The 23,465-nt window shown below is 43.3% G+C and overlaps 1 pseudogene; it reads right to left on the bottom strand.

The window, feature by feature from the left end:
• Nucleotides 1-1,106: 1,106 nt before the first annotated feature.
• LOC119357819 overlaps nt 1,107-23,465 on the bottom strand; it is a 168,979-nt pseudogene continuing 146,620 nt past the window's right edge.

Genomic DNA, 23,465 nt, shown 5'->3' with positions numbered 1-23,465 from the left:
CTTCAAAAGAGGAGCCAACATGTACGTGCATCTCGCCGGCCGAGCTTCCGCGTGATCAGCCAAGAGGAATTATCAAGTGCATGTCCAATCAAGGTCATGTACGTGCAACTCGAAGATTGATCAAGTTCGTGTTGTTTGTTTACGTGCATGTTCAAAAAAGGAGCCAACATGTACCTGCATCTCGTTGGATGAGCTTCCGCCTGATCACGTGGAGAAGGAGTCAAGACCAATATGTGCACAGTTCTATTGATGTCGATCATACCTCAAGTCGGCATATGCACCTCTTTCCTCTAACATATTTTGTGTTGCTCCGCCACATCTCCTCAGGGCGAAGGTTTGACCATGATGGGTAGGTTCTCCTATAATGCATTGGCAATGCTCCTGATCAACATAGCCACCAGCTAGCCCTTCTATCAATCACCATAGCACACCCAGCTGATTGGTCTATCCAGGATTTCCCCATACACTACTCTAGGTCTGATCACCTTGCCATAGCTTTCTCTCACATCAGTTCTCGCCATTGTTCTATTCGTTTGTATGTATCTCCTTTGCTTGCGAGGCTCCAATCTTTGCAAAGGCTCAGCTCCCTGGTAGCTTTTGTTTCAAACCTAGGTATTTGATTACAATTTATTTTGTATCTAAATAGGATAATAATTTTGTTCTTATAGTATAATTATATTTTATTAATTATTAACTGACGAATGTTGACTGCAGTCTACCTATGATCCAATCTTTTTGCTTTGATCCTGACTGCCGTCTATGGATTTTTAATGTGTTGATGTCAGTCTACCAACTCGATCTGTGCTACTCTGCAAACGCCAAACTTGACTTGAGAGCCTTTGTTGATCCACAGTGATTTTTGATTATCTCTATCAACTAAGTTGCTACTATGGTCATTCACTACACACTGAACTTGAATTAAATATCTCTGCTGATTAATCTGTAGGTGCTTGAATGCCATTATGTCTATAACGTACATGTTTGAATGATATGGAGATTGATCGAAGGATGCTTTTACTCTTCTTTCTGATGGTGCCCTGAGTGAGTGCCGTATTAGAAAGGCGAGGTGTGATCGTGGGTTTCAGGTTCAAGGATGGTAGTCAGAATTAGGCGAAGATGAGCTGCATGCATACTTAATTAGCTTAATTAGCATTAAAAGCAATTGACTGTTCAAACTTATTTCCCCACAATATATTGTGCTACCACGGCCATGTTTATTCAATCCAAATTGCATGTTTTGTAGTTTACATGTGGGCTTACAGACCGTGTAAAACTGTGTGAGGCAACCAACTTAAGCAATGCAATGAGTTGTTTTAGACTTGACTTTGGCTTGCCATTCTGGAAGTTAGTCATGTGATCTCTAAGGTTTTTCCCTCATGCTCTACTAATACTTCTTACTTTCTTATCCAATGGAGACTTAAAGTTTTTGATGTCTTGCGCTCATAATAATCATTTACAGAAGGAGAGTATTCTTCAAAGATAGCAGTACATTATGCGTGTCAGAACAGCGGTAAGATTTCCAAGGTCGTCAACAAGAGTTTTATTTATACTACTACAATTGCTTACCTGCGCATGTAAGATACCGTTAAAGGAAAGCTATGATCTAATCATGTGTTAACTATGCGTGTATGATCTATTATGTAGGCTCCTTTGGGTTATTAGAATGGTACTCTATCTAGGGTTATTAGAACAAGATTTCCAAGGTCGTCAACAAGTGTTTTTGTGTTAACTATGCGTGTATGATCTATTTATGTACGCCCCTTTGGGTTATTAGAATGGTAAGCTATCCAGGGTCATTGACAAGAGTGAGTTTACACACGGGCTTACATAACATGTAAAACTGGGTGCTACCTTCTTGAAGCAAATGCAGGGGGTTGTTTTCTTACATTCATATTTTCAATTGGACACCAAGTTCTCTTGACATCCCAAAAGTTAGTCAAGTGATCTCTATGGTTTTACCCACGTGCTCTCTGTACTAATTCTTCTTAATTTGTTATTTCACTGATCCTTAAAGCTTCCAAAGTTTTGAGCTCAAAACAATCATTTTACATATGGGGAGTATTGGGCACAGATGGTACATTATGTGGGTGAGAACAATGGTAATATTTCCAAGATCATCAACATGAGTGTGATTTATACTACTACAAGTGTTCAACTCTGTACGATGTTATTAAAGGTATTATTATTGTGTTGCCTATTTTGTTAGGCTCCATTGGGCCATTAGAATGGTAATTTACCTATCCGGTGCCATTGACAAGAGCATGATTTATACTATAGTTGTTTACCTGTGTAAGATAACAAGATATTCTCTGAAGTCTCAGTTGTTTGTCTATTTTTGTAGGCTTGCGTCCAGCTTTCTTCATCGCTGGGGAATTTCTCTCATGACTAAATAAGTGAAAGGTAAATTATCCAAAACAACATACAGTGTGAATATGCATCTTTGTAGTCGAGTTGGAGGACTTTTTATCAGCTGAAGCAATCTTCGAGATATTTCCTTCAAATATTTAATCCAAATTGCATTTGCAAATTCACATGCATGCTTGCATACACCTTATAAGAAAGTGGTGCAAAGAAATTCTGGGGCAACTCAAGGAATTCCTTATGTTGTTCACATTTTAGTCTAATCAGACAGTCTCTTGGTGTCATGTGTGTTCTCAGATTCTTAGTAATTAACAGGGCTGATAGACCTTGCTGCTCTGATGCATGGTGACGATCCAATTCTTCTTTGTTATTGCAGGAGATTTTATTATTCCTAGCTGTCCCCTGCAAATAATCGTCCTACAGAGGGCATATATTCATTTTATTTCTAGGATTCCATTTTTCCTATGTTTGCAATTTTAGTTAGGTCACCAATTTGCTGGAATTCAAGTATTTGACAGAGATAGGGATACATGTTGTGGTTTAGAAGAATGGTTGGTTGTACACATGAGTGTGATTTATTCTACTATGTGTTCAACTATGTAATATATTCTTAGTAATAGAAGTATTACGTATTATTTCTATATTATTGGAGTCATGCCGTTATCCTATTTTTTTACCATGGAGTTTGCTCATGACTAACTTGACAAAAAGTAAATCATCTAAAACAACGGATAGTGTAAATATGTACATTAGTTCAGTTTCTGGTTGCTAAATTACATCTTCGTTGTACCTCTCAAGATGACATTTGTATGTCTGGAACTATTCAAAGGCTTGCTTTTCCAATGCATGTTCTTCTTTTGTTTAAGATTTTTCCATAAGTTCAGTTCACACTTATATGTACTCCCTCCATCCATACTATTCATCACCCAGGGTGCAGAATACGTTAAATACGTTATTCTTCACCTGAGGTAATTTTACGATCGTTTCATATATAAATTACATTTCGTATACAAAAAGTTACATTCATATTTATTTTATTACGTAAAATTTGGCATAAGAAAAACGAAAATATAGGTCTTAAGTTTAGAAAATTTGCATTTTATGTATATTTTACACTATGTTTTTACATTCATAATTTTAGCTAACATAAAATATTTTTACGACGATTATCATTTTCTTACGTTCTCTTTTTATGCATCAAATAAGAATAAATTTACGGAACGAAAAAATATGGTGTATTGATGTTAAAATAGAAGGGGGTGAAGAATAACTATTTCTCACTGAGGGTGACGAATAGCGTGAGATGTATAATGTGAAAATTATATCATTATAAGCTCATATATTATTATTCTAACATGTGGTCAAAGTTAGCCTCGAAAAAGGTATTAGACCCTATATATATGGATAGAGGGAGTAAAATTATTTGATTAGATACGAATAAAATCATAGCAATTATAATGTTATAGATAAATAGCATTTTGTTGATTTAGTATTCATTTACCATGGTTACACTTCCCTAAATAATTGTCGTATCTACGCACACATGCATGTTCTACCGTGACAAATGGTCCTTATTTGTTAACCAGGACAATCCAAAGTTCTCTGGAGTTGCCTTTATAATATATAAGCTCACACGGTCCTACATTAGGACGTTGAGAAGTGGCCCATTGTTGAAACAAGAAATATTGATACATTGGAATTAAAACTACCAAACAGATATGAACTTCTGTCTCCAAGCAAGTTCCATGTAATGGACATGTCAAGATGTATTTTGATGTTCCTATTTATTTCTATACTTATGGAAAATATTTTTTGTATTATTTTCATGGGCTATGACCCTACACCAACTGGTAGAGCTGCCACCAATATGGAGCAACATTTGTAGAACTAGATCATGTGCATGTGGATAGTTCTTACATAGTGTCTTTGATACCTTCGTATTTTTCATGTAATAAACATCACTTAAAATTCTAAGTTATTCATTTTAGAAAAATCTAGCCCGTGCGAATGCACGGGTTGACGACTAGTAGTGTCTAATGAGGGATCTAATGCAAGCATTTTGCAAGCTCCCATTGAAGGATTTAGTGTCTAATGATGATCTGCTATGTTGAGAGAGACATAGAGATTTGTAGGCATTGGTGACAAGCAAATTATAGTACATTTTCATGGCTTGAGGAAACATCGAGGCTATCTACCAGAAAGTCCACGTATCATGACAACGTATCATAAATACTTTTCTAATCTGTTGTTTGAAACTATTGGCATACTTGTGCAGGATAGATATATTGATATGCAGTTTGCACACTGGTTATAGGTGCAATTACACTTTGATATTTTCAGCCAAAGAACGAACAATTCAAACAGGTACAGACCATGTTAGTAGTCCTTGTACACCATGTTGCATTTTGTGTTTTTTGGTGCTTGCATCATTTAGTGTTTTACAATCTAAACTACTTTGGATCATTAGCTGGTTTTCAAAGTGCATGTAGCTTCACATTTCTCAAGTTATGTTGATTTCTAGAGTGCAAGTGTCGTCGTATTTTTTAAGTTAAATGTTCGCCCCTGGTAACTTGAATTCGTGGATCCGCCACTGCACACAAATCATACACGCAGGCCAGTATGAATTAAATGAAATGTAGGGACTTATGCTAGCTCGTTGTACAGGCTCACTGCAGCTCTGCTTGCCCTTGGGATGTTCCATGTACAAGTACATGTTACCACTTGCTTGGATGTGCAGGCCTTGTGCTCCTTGCATCCCCCTCTACATTTTTGACACGGCGAATGGTTGATCAAATAAGAGAAATTGACCTTGTTGTTGTACTAGAGGATAGATACTTACAAGGTTATACGGGTATGCAGGATGTGTACCAGATCCCGTAGCACCGTCATGCTTCGCTAAAAAATGGTTTTGCTTGTTTCAGATGATATCTCCAGAAGAAATAAGAGTTAAAGTCAGTGTTGCATAAGCGTGTAAGCTAAGAGAGCAGTGAAAGGATATCCAAACATCATCGGAATAGTGCATAAGGGAGTGATGTGTGGATACCTAGTCCGGGCCGTCGTTTGGGCATGCTCTCCTAGCTAGAGTGCGGGTCACTTCAGAGCCATTGAGGGTGATGCGCTAGCGTTAGCTGGCTGCGCACGGATGCAGATCTTGAGTGGCAGCGGAGCACTACGATGCGGTGGACGAGACTGTTGGTGAAGCCCCAACGGCCTCGGGGGGCGGAGGTGTGACAATGTGCTCGGTGAAGTAGCCCCAATGAGGTGGGAGACGGTGTCAGTGAAGCGCACCTGATGCGGTGGAAGTGGATGTCTGTGAGGCACGTCGGTTGCGGCGTCCGACATTGTCGGTGGACCACCCGGTGCGGTGGACGAGGGCGTAGATGAGGTAGCTCCGGTGCGGTGGTGAAGTGCGACCGTCGTCTTCGTCGTCGTCGTCCGACATAGAGGTGGGGAAAGATACGAGGCAAGGGGCGATTCGAACTTTACTTGGGTTGACGGCAAATTAGGGATTTGAGCAATCTGGGTGCGGAAGGGGACGGTGGAGAAGGGAGATTTTGCAGGGCTGGAATTGGGGCCGCCAGATATTTCAATATGAAACGTGGAAGCGCGAACTAATTTTGTTGTCGTTATTTTTTGGGGGGGAGGGGAGCGAGGGGGGTGGGTGGCTGGGTGCTAAGCGTCCGTATGACACACGCGACCACCACGACACGACCCTGGTCTACCTGGTGCGCCTACATTTGAGAATGTAAACAAATCTTCTTTCATTTGCAAACGAATCTGTATGTATTACCACGCCCGTGTTTTCCTTGCAAATAATTAGTCATTCGAAACGAGATGCTATAAATTCGTTAATGAGGAGTTATTTGAAAAAACGAAATGGTATCCACGTTAACATGGATTAGAGTGTGTGTCACATAATTAGTAATTTGAATTAGAGTGTGTGTCACATAGCGATCTCCAATTCTAACGTAGATTTCACACTTCACGGTATCCATGCTACTTTTTTAATACAAATTCATATGTATATGATGAATACCATGGTGGTGAGAAAACTTTTGGATAGATTCAAACATATGACCTACAAAATAGCACAACAATCGAGTCAATGTCAACTTCTCCAAACCTAGTATGGCACGAATTCGAAATAATTACCCGTATGCATGGTCCTCAGTTCAAATCTTACGATGTACACCGAATTGAAACATCGATATTAAGTCTCGTACTATCTACATTCAAATGTTGTTTTTAGCCCCCCCCCCCTCGGCACACACGCTACATACTTCGTGTATCAGTCAATCTTCCTCGCCTAACCACCTTAGGAAGCTATTGGTTTCCGACACACGTTCATTCTTTCTCTCCATGTTTTGATCTCTAACTCTCTCAACTACACAACCCCCTTTTTCTCCTCTGTTACCAAATGCATTTACCTCACACACCCGCCATTGCACCCCATGCCTAGCTCTCTATCTCTCTCTCTCCCTCCCACCCTCTCTCGCTAGATACATGCATTGCCTATCTAGCCCCCTAACCTCTCATGCGCACGCACGCATGTTGTCTATCTAGGTCACTCCCTCGAGACTGTCTCACTCTTTCTTCCGCATGGCGGGCCACACTCGCTCAATCTCTCTCTCTTTATCTGAGTTTCGATTAACCTCGTTTTCTTTCACATACAAATGATATATCTCCTTGTTCGGGCCTCGATTGACACACTCTATACTCTCTCACGCAGATTGTCTATCTAGGTCAGTCCATCCAAGCCGCCCCCACTCTTTCGACCTCATGGTGGGCCACGCTCGCTCAATCTCTCTCTCTCTCCCCCCCTCTCTCTCTTTGTATGTCTCGATTGACCTCGCTCTTTCTCGGACACAAACGATATATCTCCATGTTTGAGCCCAATTCGACATATTCATATTGTATACTCTCTCACGCACATTGTCTATCTAGGTCACTCTCTCCAACCCGTCTCACTCTTTCGATCGCATGACGACCCACACTCGCTCAATCTCTCTCCTTTTATATATGTAATCGATTGACCTTGCTTCCTCCCACGCATAAAATATATCTACATGTCTATGACTGGATCATCTCTCAAGCTCTATCTTACAGCCCTCACCCTTCCCAAAAGCTCAATCAGACAATATCTCTCCAGAGCATATATATATATATTTTCAATGAATGTCGGACGACACTCACTTTTCCTCTCTATCTATATGTCTCTCGATTGACCTCGCTTTCTCATGATGTATCTTCCACACATTGAAGCTACTTCTCCATCCCTCGCAAAGCTGGAGCTATTTATATTGCGAGGGGGACTCCAACCTTCGATTAATTTGTGTAGGCATTTATTCCGGTGGGTTTAGATTATATTTTCGTAGCATTCGGCCCACAACTACTCCAAACACCATTGCAACCCCTACAGCAACCCCAATTGATTTCCCTCTGGCTCGGTCATCGCTCTCTTGCACTTCCTTTCTCGCCTTCAACGTCGCACCATGCTATTATTGCAAAAAAAACCGGTGTTCTCTTTAATTATTACAAATAAGCTACAAAACTACACACCGATAGTCCACCTGGAATGGAACAAATTTTGACCCACAAATTAAAGTGCTACAAACTACACACCGAGGGGCCCACCTATCATGAAACAAATTTGGACCCATATACAAATAAAAAAATAAAGGACGAGGATCGAACATGCGACCAGGGCCTTCAAGCAGCACGTCAATAGGCAACATACGTGGAACAACAATGTTTGTTGTACCCCCCCCCTTTGTTCATATAATGTTTTTATATTACCACAGCCTATTTAATGGATAACATGTAATATTATTTTTAGTACATTAGTGGGACCGTCTCGTTAGCACGTACTATTCGCCTTCACTTACTGGTGGGTTCCATGTGTGCTCTCTCTCCTCCCCTTCTGCATTTAGACGCACGGGCAAACACGAATAACTCAAGGGCGATGTTGTCGTTGATCATATCTGGATGCGTTCACAATTTACGGCACCAGTTTCATGTACTAGTAGTACTAGTCAATGTGTACGTGCAATGCACGTTAATTTGGAAGTATATTAAGTGCATACGGATATTAAGTAGGATATTATTTGCGTGTTATTATGTGATTAGCACTATTTTTGGCATGAAATTAACTGCACGCTAAACGTGTTGAGTGCTCGTCATTGAAGTAGTCTAGGTCGTTGGATGAGAAGAAATACATGTGGCTTGATGATGTTTTATATTTAATTTGATACCACTGTAGAAGTGTCGGAGATATGCCCTAGAGGCAATCATGTATGATGATATTTCCTATGTATTTATGAATAAAGATAGTCCTTGGACAATATCAATGATGTGTATCAGCAAGTACGTGACTTGTTTGTGGGACTATGCATTGTATGATGACTATCCTAAAAAGTCTGAAAGTGTGTTATATCGACTAGAGGGGGGGTGAATAGGCGATTTTTATGAAAGTCTTCAAAACGTGGGAGTTATGAAGACAAACGATAGAAGTAAACCTAATACCCTGCAGCGGAAGGTAGACTACACTAGGCAAGCCATAGTCAAGTGTTCAATAGAGTGAAAGCACAATGACTAATAGCAGCAATGTAGTAAGGATCGGGTAGGAAGATATTGTGAAGCCAGACAGAACACACAGTCACTCAGTGAAGACAAAAGATAGTGCAAACATACAATGACTTCACAAGGAGTAACAGTAAGTACAAGGAAGGGAAGATGAAACCAATGACTCGTTGAAGACAATGATTTGTTGGACCAGTTCCAGTTGCTGTGACAACTGTACGTCTGGTTAGGGCTTCTAGGTATTTAAACCTTAGGACACACAGTCCCGGACACCCAGTCCTGAACACGCAGCTCAGGACACCCAGTCCTCACCGTATTCCCCTTGAGCTAAGGTCACACAGACCTCGCCCAATCACTTTGGTAAGTCTTCAAGGTAGACTCCCAAACCTTCACAGACTTCGTTCACTGGCAATCCATAATGTCTCTTGGATGCTCAGAACACGACGCCTAACCGGCTGGAGGATGCACAGTCCTCAAGTGTAATAAGTCTTCAGATCACACAGACAAGAAGACTTAAGTGATGCCCAATTCTCTTTGGCTCTGGGTGGTTAGGGCTTTATCCTCGCAAGGAATTCTCTCTCAAAGGCTTCGAGGTGGGTTGCTCTGAAATGACAAAAGCCGTATTCTCAATCTGAGCAGCCAACCGTTTATGGTTGTAGGGGGTGGGCTATTTATAGCCACATGGCAACCTGACCTGATTTGTCCGAAATGACCCTGGGTCACTAAGGAACTGACACGTGTTCGAACGGTCAGATTTCAAACTCACACGGCAACTTTACTTGGGCTACAAGCAAAGCTGACTTGTCCGACTGTGGACAAGATTCGCTCTCATAGTGTTCACTCGAAGACATAGGTTTTGGTTAGGCATCACTTCAGTCATTCTGACTGGTTCTCTTGGACCCCACTTAACAGTACGGTGGTTCCTATGACCCAACACAAAAGAAAGAGAACTACGAAAGATCTAAGTCTTCGAGCTCCATAGGCTTCATGTGGTGTCTTCTCTTGTCATAGTCTTCGATGTGAATATCTTCATATACCACCTTTGACTTCAATGTCTTCATACATTTTTAGGGGTCATCTCTGGTAGGAAAACCGAATCAATGAGGGACTTCTACCTGTGTTATCCTGCAATTCTCACAAACACATTAGTCCCTCAACTAGGTTTGTCGTCAATACTCCAAAACCAACTAGGGGTGGCACTAGATGCACTTACAATCTCCCCCTTTTTGGTGATTGATGACAAACTAGTTGATGTTTTCAACGGGGAATATAATCTATGAAATTGTAAAGGATAAGGAATTGTCTTCATAAGTTGCAAGGGCTCCCCCTGAAGATGTGCATATAAGCAATTTGCTTTTGGAATGCAAATGCACATGGCAGGTTCTACTTGTGGAAATCCACTTCAACTTATGATGACAATCCACTGTGCATGTGAAAGTATATGAAAATAATGACATGCATAATGGAAAATGGACGTCTGCAGAATGATCTAAGTGCGGAATTTATCGTCGCACATGCGGAATTTATCATCGCAAAACAACGTGGCAGATAAGTAGCAGACGACCATCGAGTTTAAGTGTTACAACTCAAAGAACCAAATGTAGCAAAACAAGAGTTGTAAGCACGAAGCAAAATATAAAGCACCCGCCCATATGGACCCGCTTGAAGACTATCAACCTCATATGCTTCTCCCCCTTTTGCCAGTAAGGACCAAAAAGGTTTGAAGACATAGAGCATCTACTCGTTCCCATGAGGAGTAGGTGAAGCAGTAGGGTCATTGGTGGTGTTTGGCGGTGCTGAAGAGCTTGGAGCAGAGTTGAAGCGTGCTAAAGGAGGTGGCGGTGAAGTGGCATCGTCTTCATCCTCGATAACTCTGGCAGTCACTGTTGCAGCAGAGCAAGAGAACTCAGAGTCTTCAAGGGACGGACTTCCTAGCAGCACAGCCCTTCGAGGAGGTGTGGAGTCAAACTTGAATCGCTCAGTGAAGCCATCCTCTTGAAGATCATCTTCAGAACACATCATCATTAGCCCTTTCCATGTGCGGCGACAGGTTTCATGGGCAACGAAAGCATTCTTGGTGGCAAGATTGCGAATGCGATTAACATCCACCAAGAGGCTTTTCATCTGACGCTTCAGCCAGTCATGATGCCTATCCTGTTTCTGATGAAGAGCCACAAGAAGCTCTCGGTCATTGAGAACACGAGTGCGCTTCTTGGGTCTTGGAGCAGTTGTACTATTAGTGGCTTCAGTGGAAGCAGGGTGTGGTGCATGTGTAGTGCCAGCCAAAGGATACACCCGAGTGACTGCTTCAACTCCTTCAATGTTCTGAGAGAAACTCTGATGCTCTGCATTCTGAAGACTTAGAGGTTCCTTGGAAGGCTCAGGATAGATGGCTTCAGTAGAGATATCCACATCAGGCAGAAAAATCCGATGATTGCGAGCAGATGGCTGATATGAGATATCGGAGTGAAGTTTGATTAGCCACATTACCCATGGGGCATAGAACTTCAAGCCAAACAGTTCAGAGCCTGATGCAGCAAGTTGGTGAATGAAGAAGTCATGTGCATTGAAGCATTTTCCATGAAGAATATAGAAGATCAAAGTCTTCATTGCACCCTCAAGCTTGACATTTGGAGAGTGCCCTTTGATGGGCCAGAGAGTTCGCCTGATGATGTGATAAATGGTTCTTGGCAGATACTCAAGGTCTTCAATGAAGAACTCTGTGGGATAAGCAGCATCTTGGGGCAATGGCTTCATCATGCTGAGCATCTGACTCATATCAGATTAAGGCTTCTGAAAGATGCTCTCAATAGCGTCACTGTGCAGCTGACAGCCATGCTCGTGGAGATCAGGAGTGGGCAAACTAGTGAGCTCAATGATGTCAAAGGCTTTGGCTTCGTGATGAACGTTGCCAGTCATCCACTCCAGGACCCAAGTCTTCGGATCTCTGCTATATCCGCGGATGTGAAGTGTGGCATAGAATTGGAGCAGCAACTCTTCATTCCAATGCTCTTGGTCAGTAACGAATGGAAGCAGTCCAACTTCCTTGAAGCAATCCAAAGCTTCTTCTAGACAGGGCAGACCAGCTATAGCTTCAATGTCATGGCGCTTATGTGGGAAGATGCGACCTTGATTGTAAAGAATGCATGAGTAATAGCTTCGCTGCGGATACCTCCAGAACCGATCAGATGATATCCTTTCCCTTGAGTAGGGGTTCCTGGAGCTATCGAAGAATGTGTTGTCTGCTCTGAAGCCATTGATATTGAAGGAGCCAGGTGCTGATGCAGGACCTGGGAACCTTGGCAATCTTGGGATTGGCTTCTGTACCTGAGGCCTGTGCTCAACATGATAGTCGAACTGGGGATCGGCAGCAGACTCAGGAACAGAAGTGGCGGGATCAGTGGCTTCGCTGTCTTCGGATGCTTTTGTTGGGGAGGACTCCACATTAGCTTCATTGGTGGTTGTGGCAGCCTCAAGATTTTCATCCTCCACCTGACGAGCTGGAGGGTCGGTCACAAGCACGTTCTCCTTGAGAACTACTTCTTGGTGGGACAGGGGAGTGGGAACTTGTGGGACTTCTTCTTCCGCGGCTGATGCAGCCGGATTGTCTTCAACAGAGACTTGAGGCCTTGGACCTTTGCGAAGCCTGCACAACGCGGGTGATGCCTGTGGAGTTGGAGTGGGCTGGGCCTCATAGTCTTCTTCCTCTTGAGGGAGATCCGCCCATGAAGCATCCTGTGCAATTGGCGTCAGCGGACGACCAATGCTGATGAGTTCGCTGTTCTCAAGCTGAGGAAGGACTGCACCATCTTCTACATGGTCATGTTGACCAATGTCTTCAGCAGCGATGGGATCAGCTGCTGGAAAGTCTTCAGCTTCATGAGCCTCTGTGGAAGTAGGCTCATGGATTGTCAGTTGGAGTTCAGCTTCAGGACAGACCATAGAAATGGGTTCAACTATCAAAGGCTCTATGGGAGCAGCCCGATCTTTCTTGGTCTTCCTCTTCTTCTTGGAGGGGGCAGTAGGAGAGGCTTCAGAATGTTTCCTCTTCCGTGCTTCAGCCTCAGCAGTCCTCATCTTCTTGAGCTCTGAAGCTGTTGACCAGCTTTTTGGCTTCAGCCAGTCATTTTAGTTGGGAAGACAATAGGAACTGCTTCCTGCCTTGGTACGTCAGGTTCAGCCGTAGCAGGCTTCTTCTTCTTCTTTGCGGCCATCCTGGGGTCAATGCCAGGACGCCCAAGGGCCTTGCGCTTCTCAACCTCATTATATGTTTACACACATCTGTCAGCCAGAGCCTTCATGCGCTCACGCGAGCCCTGAGCTTCTGCACATTTCTTTAGAAAGGCTTCCTTGAGCTCGTGCATCATACTCTTGAAGTTCTTCACTTCCTGCACGCGAGCTTGGCCATATGCTTCTTGAACTGAGCCTTTTCATAGTCAATCTTTTGCTTCAGTTCAACAATGCGCTGGGCGATAGCTAGCTCTGAAGCAATGGCGCCTTGGAAGGCGACACTGAGGCCAATGGGTAGCTGCAGATCTTCAAAGCTGATGTTTGGCATGTCAAACCACTCGTCAATGAAGTTGTGGATGATGGTTACATCAAAGAGAGGCAGATCATTAAAGATTTCTGCTTCTTCTTTGCTCTTGATGAGTTGCTCAAGAGCGTCATCTGCAAGATCTTCATCACTTGATAGATCGATGGCGTCATTGCGCAGAATGGCAGCAGTAGTTAGCTCTTGGCCGGCGTGAGGCAGAGGCATCTTGGTCTTCTGGGGCTTGGAGATGCGAGATAAGTCTTCGGACTGCACACTGTCTTCAGGAGGTGCAGTTGCCAGTGGCTTCGCCTGTGAGATTTTTGGTGAAGGGGCAGGCTTTGAAGCTTTAGGCTTCTTCAGCTTCTTTGTCTTTGATGCTGCAGGCACTTCATCTGATTCAGCGTCAGCTGCAGGCTCATTCACTGCAGTCCCTTGAACTAAGATGCGGTTGATGAGGCCTTCAAGGTTGTAGAAAGGACCGATGACATTGGGTTCTGCATGTCATGTGCCATCTACCCTTGGTGCTGAGGGACCAGGGTTGAAGCCTAACCCCAAAGTCTTCTTGTTCTGCTTCGCTGAGTTCTGGGCAAACTGGAAGTTGCACTTGAACAGATTGTCGTCACGACACCATAGTAGTGACGATGGGTGTGCATCAACAGGCTTTGGCCCACGGACCATGCAGGGATAGAAGCCTTGTTCAATGGCTTCATCTCTGGACCTGGGCAGAAGATTCTTGTATAGGATGTCTCCCCACGGTCTCTTGATGGCGTTTTTCTCAGCATATGCCTGGGTTACAAATTGATATTTGAACCATTGTTCTGCCCAATATCTTCGAATCCATTGGATTCGGGTCTTGCGCTGATTGTAATCCTCTTCAGGATCTGTCTTGTACAGTTCTGAGAGTTCATCTGGCAGATCTCTGGATGTTTCTCCACGACGCTTTCTGCCACCCTTCCTTACTGATTTCTCTGAAGCCATAAACTTTCACCTGGAAGGCTTCAACACGTTCAAAGGCTTCAAAGGTTTTTGCTTGCTGGACCAACAGGAACTGGCTTCGGGAGAATTTATGTGATGCTGTAAGAATTCTGCAAATGAATGCAGACTATGAGAACCAAAGGATTCTCCCAAGGACATGTACCTGTGACAGCATTAAGGTGCGAGGGAAGGGGAAGAGGTCATATGCATTCTCAGAAGATTTTGAAGATAAATCAGTTTAGAAGACATTGACCTCATCGTGCGAAGACATTCACTCATAGATAAGGAGTTGGTTCCAGATTTGTACGAATCCACAGATCAGTACAAGTGAGGAATCTAACTACTTTGTGAAGCATAAGTGAACATACTAGGCATGTTATGAGATGCAGTATGAGAGAGATCTAACTTGTGTGAATAGAAACTACTTGTGGTAGAAAGTGACAAATCCATAGGATCAACGGTGTTGTAAAAAGGAAGTTTTATTTACCACACTAAGAACTGCTAGACGGAGTGGAAGATGAGGCCGAGCAGTTCGATCTTCCGTGCCCTAACTTGGCGACGGAGGACACCTACGGCGACGGCGGAGAGGACGATGTCCGCGGTCGGCGTGAAGACGGCGTCGGAAAGGTTGCGGCAGCGAAGCGCTTCGTCGCCGGCGTCGTCGAGGGCTAGCGGTGGCGCTAGGGTTCATGCGAGAGTGGAAGAAGAGATAATGACCGCTGTGAAGTGTGTATTTATAGGTACATGGGCGACACTGCGCTATTACACAGGTGCCCCTGGCGATTCGCATCTGAGGAACACGTGGCCATTATGCGGAATTTTGGGGTTTGTTCCACGTCCCACGGACGCCTTGATTGTCGGGTGGTCGTTCCTACTTCTCCGGGTTTCATGTGGAGGAATGAGCATTGAAAATGGACTTAATGGTTGTCTCTGTATCTTCTGCTGACAAGGACGCAGAGAAGACATTTGACAGTTTCAATAGAATGCATATGATTTGGAGAGATAGAATTTGAGATAGAAAACATAGAGAGGTTAGGGTCCGATCACATTCACTTAGTTCAAAAGATTCAACAATGAAGACATAGCTATAAGTGAATGCTGTAGAGGACAAAACACTAATATATATATATATATAATCAACATAGTGAAGATAATCATGAAGATATGTTGAGATCGAAGCCAAACCAAATGTGAAGACATTGCAAGGTAACGCCATGAGTGAAACACTTCAAAATAGAACATTTGGTGGTGGCGTTACCCACCGTATAGGAAGTATTAGACCCAGACACGGCGCACAATTATCGTGGCGCTCTGAAGTCAAATTCCACATTAATGTATTCACACTTAGAATGTATGTCTTCATTGATTGAAGATATACTTTACTTCGTGTGTTGCACATCTAAGTCATCAATATGCATTAGGGTTAGGATGTGTGCCTGATCACAGGACATTTGAGGATTCCAGGATATTTAGCTCACACCGTAACTTGCAAAATCTCTTCTCATCCAAGGGCTTGGTGAAGATATCTGCCAATTGCTCTTCAGTGTTGACGTGTATGATATCAATATCTTCCTTCACAACATTATCTCTGAGAGATGGTGAATTTCAATGTGCTTTGTCTTTGAGTGCTGAACTGGGTTGTTGGCGATCTTGATGGCGCTTTCGTTGTCGCAGTAAAGTGGCACTTGCTTTAGATGAATGCCATAGTCCTTGAGTGTTTGCTTCATCCATAGAAACTGAGCACAGCAAGATCCAGCAGCAATGTATTCAGATTCAGCAGTGGACAGAGATACACAGTTCTGCTTCTTTGGAGACCAACATACAAGTGATCGTCCCAGAAAGTGACATGTGCCTGATGTAGACTTGCGATCAACTTTGTCACCAGCATAATCAGCATCCGAGAATCCAACCAGATCAAACTCTGAGCCCTTTGGATACCATAATCCTAGAGTTGGGGTGTGAGCCAAATATCGAAGAATTTGCTTCACAGCTAAGTGATGCGACTCCTTTGGTGCCGCTTGAAATCGAGCACACATGCAAACACTAAGCATAATATCTGGCCTAGATGCACATAGATAAAGTAAAGAACCAATCATGGAGCGGTATACCTTTTGATCGAACTCTTTACCATTGTCGTCGGGACCCAGATGATGTTTGGCTAGCATTGGTGTTGTGAAGCCTTTGCAGTCTTGCATACCGAACTTCTTCAGGCAATCTTTGAGATACTTCTCTTGAGATATGAAGATGCCATTGCGTTGTTGTCGTATTTGAAGACCGAGGAAGAACTTCAGCTCCCCCATCATGGACATCTGATATTGCTCTTGCATCATATATCCAAACTCTTCACTGTACTTCTGATTGGTGCAGCCGAAGATAATGTCATCCACATATATTTGGCATACAAACAGTTCACCATCATATGTCTTCGTGAAGAGAGTGGGGTCTAGGGAACCAGGTATGAAACCTTTGCTCTTCAGGAAGTATTTGAGTGTGTCATACCAGGCCCGAGGGGCTTGTTTGAGGCCATACAGTGCCTTGTTGAGCTTGTATACCATGTCCGGATGTTTTGGATCTTCAAAGCCTGGCGGTTGTGCAACATACACTTCTTCTTCAATCTTGCCATTGAGAAAAGCACTCTTCACATCCATTTGATATAGAAGTATGTTATGATGATTTGCATAGGCCAGCAGTATGCGTATGGCTTCAAGTCTAGCCACAGGAGCAAATGTTTCATCGAAGTCAACGCCTTCCACTTGAGTATATCCTTGAGCAACCAGACGAGCTTTGTTTCTGACAACTTGACCATGCTCATCTTGCTTGTTGCGGTATATCCATTTGGTGCCTATTATATTGTGCTTCCGTGGAACAGGAAGCTTACTAGTTCCCATACATTATTCAGCTCAAACTGTTGAAGCTCTTCTTGCATAGCTTGAATCCATTCAGGTTCCATGAAGGCTTCTTCAACTTTCTTGGGATCTGTTATTGAGACGAATGCGAAGTGCCCACAGAAATTTGCTAGCTGAGTTGCCCTTGAATGAGTCAGTGGACCGGGTGCATTGATGCTATCAATTATTCTTTCAATCTGCACTTCATTGGCAACGCGAGGATGTACAGGGCGAAGACTTTGCTCTTGCTGATCATTGTCGTTGTTAGAAGGAATGTCTTCAGGCTGAGCATTGTCTTCATGTTGATCAGGTGCTAAGATGATAAGTTCTTCTTTAGGATGAGCTTCAGAAGGTATAATTTCTCCAGTTCCCATTAGCTTGATTGATTCACTGGATGGAACTTCATCTAGCACATTTGGCAGTTGCTCTCTTTGTGAACCATTGGTCTCATCGAACCGCACATCCACTGTTTCAACCACTTTGTATGAAAGAGATTGAAGACTCTGTAGGAGTGCGAATCCTTTCCATATCCAAGCATAAAACCCTCATGTGCTTTTGGTGCAAACTTTGAGGTGTGATGTGGGTCCTTGATCCAGCACCTTGCGCCAAATACTCTGAAGTAACTGACATTTGGCTTCTTGCCAGTAAGGAGCTCATAAGATGTCTTGTTCAGAAGCTTGTGAAGATAAACATGATTGATTGTATGGCATGCAGTATCAATGGCTTCAGGCCAGAATTTTCTTGGGGTCTTATATTCATCTAGCATCGTTCTGGCCATCTCTATGAGTGTTCTGTTCTTGCGTTCGACGATGCCATTCTGCTGTGGCGTGTACGGGGCTGAGAATTCATGTGTGATGCCCAAGGTATCAAGATATGTATCAAGTCCAGTGTTCTTGAATTCAGTGCCATTGTCACTTCTGATGTGCTTTATCTTGGCGCCATAATTGTTCATATCTCGATTGACGAAGCGTCTGAAGACATCCTGCACTTCAGTCTTGTAAAGGATTATGTGCACCCAAGTATATCTAGAATAATCATCAACAATGACAAAGCCATAGAGACAAGCAGTAGTAGTAAGAGTTGAGTAATGAGTGGGACCGAAAAGATCCATGTGAAGCAGTTCGAAGGGTCGAGTAGTGGTTGTTGGAAATATGCCCTAGAGGCAATAATAAATAGTTATTATTATATTTCCTTGTTCATGATAATCGTTTATTATCCATGCTAGAATTTTATTGATAGGAAACTCAGATACATGTGTGGATACATAGACAACACCATGTCCCTAGTAAGCCTCTAGTTGACTAGCTCGTTGATCAATAGATGGTTACGGTTTCCTGACCATGGACATTGGATGTCGTTGATAACGAGATCACATCATTAGGAGAATGATGTGATGGACAAGACCCAATCATAAGCCTAGCACAAGGATCGTGTAGTTCGTATGCTAAAGCTTTTTAATGTCAAGTATCATTTCCTTAGACCATGAGATTGTGCAACTCCCGGATACCATAGGAGTGCTTTGGGTGTGCCAAACATCACAACGTAACTGGGTGGCTATAAAGGTACACTACATGTATCTCCGAAAGTGTCTGTTGGGTTGGCATGAATCGAGACTGGGATTTGTCACTCCGTGTAAACGGAGAGGTATCTCTGGGCCCACTTGGTAGGACATCATCATAATGTGCACAATGTGATCAAGGAGCTGATCACGGGATGATGTGTTACGAAACGAGTAAAGAGACTTGCCGGTAACGAGATTGAACAAGGTATCGGGATACCGACGATCAAATCTCGAGCAAGTATCGTACCGCTAGACAAAGGGAATTGTATACGGGATTGATTAAGTCCTTGACATCGTGGTTCATCCGATGAGATCATCGTGGAACATGTGGGAGCCAACATGGGTATCCAGATCCCGCTGTTGGTTATTGACCGGAGAGTCATCTCGGTCATGTCTGCATGTCTCCCGAACCCGTAGGGTCTACACACTTAAGGTTCAGTGACGCTAGGGTTATAGAGATATAAGTATGCAGAAACCCGAATGTTGTTCGGAGTCCCGGATGAGATCCCGGACGTCACAAGGAGTTCTGGAATGGTCCGGAGGTAAAGAATTATATATAGGAAGTGCTATTTCGGCCATCGGGACAAGTTTCGGGGTCACCGATATTGTACCGGGACCACCGGAAGGGTCCCGGGGGTCCACCGGGTGGGGCCACCTGCCCCGGGCGGCCACATGGGCTGTAGGGGGTGCGCCTTGGCCTATATGGGCCAAGGGCACCAGCCCCTAGAGGCCCATGCACCAAAGGGACAAGAGGAGGGGAGAGTCCTAAAGGGGGAAGGCACCTCCGAGGTGCCTTGGAGAGGATGGACTCCTCCCCCCCTTGGCCACAGCCTTCCTTGGAGGAAGGGGCAAGGCTGCGCCCTCCCCCTCTCCCTTGGCCCTATATATAGTTGGGGGAAGGGAGGACAACCTAACCCAAGCCCTGGCGCCTCCCTCTCCCTCCCATGACACATCTCCCTCCTCCCACAGCGCTTGGCGAAGCCCTGTTGATATCCCGCTACTTCCACCACCACGCCGTCCTGCTGTTGGATCTCCATCAACCTCTCCTTCCCCCTTGCTGGATCGAGAAGGAGGAGACGTCGCTGCTCCGTACGTGTGTTGAAAGCGGAGGTGCCGTCTGTTCGGCGCTAGGATCATCGATGATTTGGATCACGACGAGTACGACTCCATCAACCCCGTTCTCTTGAACGCTTCCGCGCGCGATCTACAAGGGTATGTAGATCCACTCCTCCCTCGTTGCTAGATGACTCCATAGATAGATCTTGGTAACACATAGGAAAATTTTGAATTTATGCTACGTTACCCAACAGTGGCATCATGAGCTAGGTCTATGCGTAGTTTCTATGCACGAGTAGAACACAAAGTAGTTGTGGGCGTTGATTTTGTTCAATATGCTTACCGTTACTAGTCCAATCTTGATTCGGCGGCATTGTGGGATGAAGCGGCCCGGACCGACCTTACACGTACTCTTACGTGAGACTGGTTCCACCGACTGACATGCACTAGTTGCATAAGGTGGCTAGCGGGTGTCTGTCTCTCCCACTTTAGTCGGATTGGATTCGATGAAAAGGGTCCTTATGAAGGGTAAATAGCAATTGGCATATCACGTTGTGGTCTTTGCGTAGGTAAGAAACGTTCTTGCTAGAAACCCATAGCAGCCACGTAAAACATGCAAACAACAATTAGAGGACGTCTAACTTGTTTTTGCAGGGTATGCTATGTGATGTGATATGGCCAAAAGGATGTGATGAATGATATATGTGATGTATGAGATTGATCATGTTCTTGTAATAGGAATCACGACTTGCATGTCGATGAGTATGACAACCGGCAGGAGCCATAGGAGTTGTCTTAATTTATTTATGACCTGCGTGTCAACATAAACGTCATGTAATTACTTTACTTTATTGCTAAAGCGTTAGCCATAGTAGTAGAAGTAATAGATGACGTGACAACTTCAAGAAGACAAGATGATGGAGATCATGGTGTCATGTCGGTGACGATAAAGATCATGGAGCCCCGAAGATGGAGATCAAAAGGAGCAATATGATATTGGCCATATCATGTCACTATTTGATTGCATGTGATGTTTATCATGTTTTTTCATCTTGTTTACTTAGAACGACGGTAGTAAATAAGATGATCCCTCATAATAATTTCAAGAAAGTGTTGCCCTTAACTGTGCACCGTTGTGACAGTTCATTGTTTCGAAGCACCACATGATGATCGGGTGTGATAGATTCTAACGTTCACATACAACGGGTGTAAGACAGATTTACACACGCAAAACACTTAGGTTGACTTGACGAGCCTAGCATGTGTATAGACATGGCCTCAGAACACAAGAGACCGAAAGGTCGAGCATGAGTCGTATGGTAGATACGATCAACATGAAGATGTTCACCGATGATGACTAGTCTGTCTCACGTGATGATCGGACACGGCCTAGTTGACTCGGATCATGTAATCACTTAGATGACTAGAGGGATGTCTATCTGAGTGGGAGTTCATAAGATGAACTTAATTATCCTGAACATAGTCAAAAGGTCTTCGCAAATTATGTCATAGCTCGCGCTTTAGTTCTACTGTTTAGATATGTTCCTAGAGAAAATTTAGTTGAAAGTTGATAGTAGCAATTATGCGGACTAGGTCCATAAACTGAGGATTGTCCTCATTGCTTCATAGAAGGCTTATGTCCTTAATGCAGCGCTCAGTGTGCTGAACCTCGAACGTTGTCTGTGGATGTTGCGAACATCTGACATACACATTTTGATAACTACGTGATAGTTCAGTTAAACGGCTTAGAGTTGAGGCACCGAAGACGGTTTTGAAACATCGCGAAACATATGAGATGTTTCGAGGGCTGAAATTGGGATTTCAGGCTCGTGCCCACGTCAAGAGGTATAAGACCTCCGACGATTTTCTTAGCCTGCAAACTAAGGGAGAAAAGCTCAATTGTTGAACTTGTGCTCAGATTGTCTGAGTACAACAATCGCTTGAATCGAGTGGGAGTTGATCTTCCAGATGAAATAGTGATGGTTCTCCGAAGTCATTACCACCAAGCTGCTAGAGCTTCGTGATGAACTATAATATATCAGGGACATATATGATGATCCTTAAGATATTCGCGATGTTTGACACCACAAAAGTAGAAATCAAGAAGGAGCATAAATTGTTGATGGTTGATGAAACCACTAGTTTCAAGAAGGGCAAGGGCAAGAAGGGATACTTCATGAAACGGCAAATCTGCTGCTGCTCTAGTGAAGAAACCCAAGGTTGAACCCAAACCCGAGACTAAGTGCTTCTGTAATAAGGGGAACAGCCACTGGAGCATAATTACCCTAGATACTTGGTAGATGAGAAGGCTGGCAAGGTCAATAGGAGTATATTGGATATACATTGTGTTAATGTGTACTTTACTAGTACTCCTAGTAGCACCATGGTATTAGATACCGGTTCAGTTGCTAAATGTTAGTAAACTCGAAATAAAAGCTACAGAATAAATGGAGACTAGCTAAAGGTGAGCTGACGATATGTGTTGGAAGTGTTTCCAATGTTGATATGATCAAGCATCGCACGCTCCCTCTACCATCGAGATTGGTGTTTGCGTTGAGCATAGACATGATTGGATTATGTCTATCGCAATACGGTTATTCATTTAAGGAGAATAATGGTTACTCTGTTTATTTGAATAATACCTTCAATGGTCTTGCACCTAAAATGAATGGTTTATTGAATCTCGATCGTAGTGATACACATGTTCATGCCAAAAGATAGTAATGATAGTACCAACTACTTGTGGCACTGCCACTTAAGTCATATCGGTATAAAACGCATGAAGAAGCTCCATGTTGATGGATCTTTGGGCTCACTCGTTTTTGAAAGGTTTGAGACATGCGAACCATGTCTATTGGTGTATATGCATGAAGAAACTCCATGCAAATGGACCGTTTGGGCTCACTTGATTTTGAATCACTTGAGACATGCAAATCATACCACATGGGCAAGATGACTGAAAGCCTCGTTTTCAGTAAAATGGAACTAGAAAGCAACTTGTTGGAAGTAATACATTTTGATGTGTGCAGTCCAATGAGTGCTGAGGCATGTAGTGGATATCGTTATGTTCTTACTTCACAGATGATTTGAGTAGATGTTGAGTATATTTACTTGATGAATCACGAGTCTGAATTATTGAAAGGTTCAAGTAATTTCAGGGTGAAGTTGAAAGATCGTCGTGATAAGAGGATAAAATATCTATGATATGATCATAGAGATGAATATCTGAATTACTAGTTTGGCATAGAATTAAGACATTGTGGAAATTGTTTCACAACTAATACAGCCTGGAACACCATAGTGTGATGGTGTGTCGGAACATCATAACTGCACCCTATTGGATATGATGCATACCATGATGTCTCTTATCGAATTACCACGATAGTTTATGGGTTAGGCATTAGAGACAACCACATTCACTTTAAATAGGGCACCACGTAATTCCGATGAGATGACACCGTATGAACTATGGTTTAGAGAAACCTAAGCTGTCATTTCTTAAATGTTTGGGGCT

This window comes from Triticum dicoccoides, chromosome 2A (genome assembly GCF_002162155.2).
Source record: "Triticum dicoccoides isolate Atlit2015 ecotype Zavitan chromosome 2A, WEW_v2.0, whole genome shotgun sequence".
Classification (NCBI taxonomy): domain Eukaryota; kingdom Viridiplantae; phylum Streptophyta; class Magnoliopsida; order Poales; family Poaceae; genus Triticum; species Triticum dicoccoides.
Note: the sequence above shows the minus strand (reverse complement) of the source record. Positions and strands in the feature narration are given on the sequence as shown.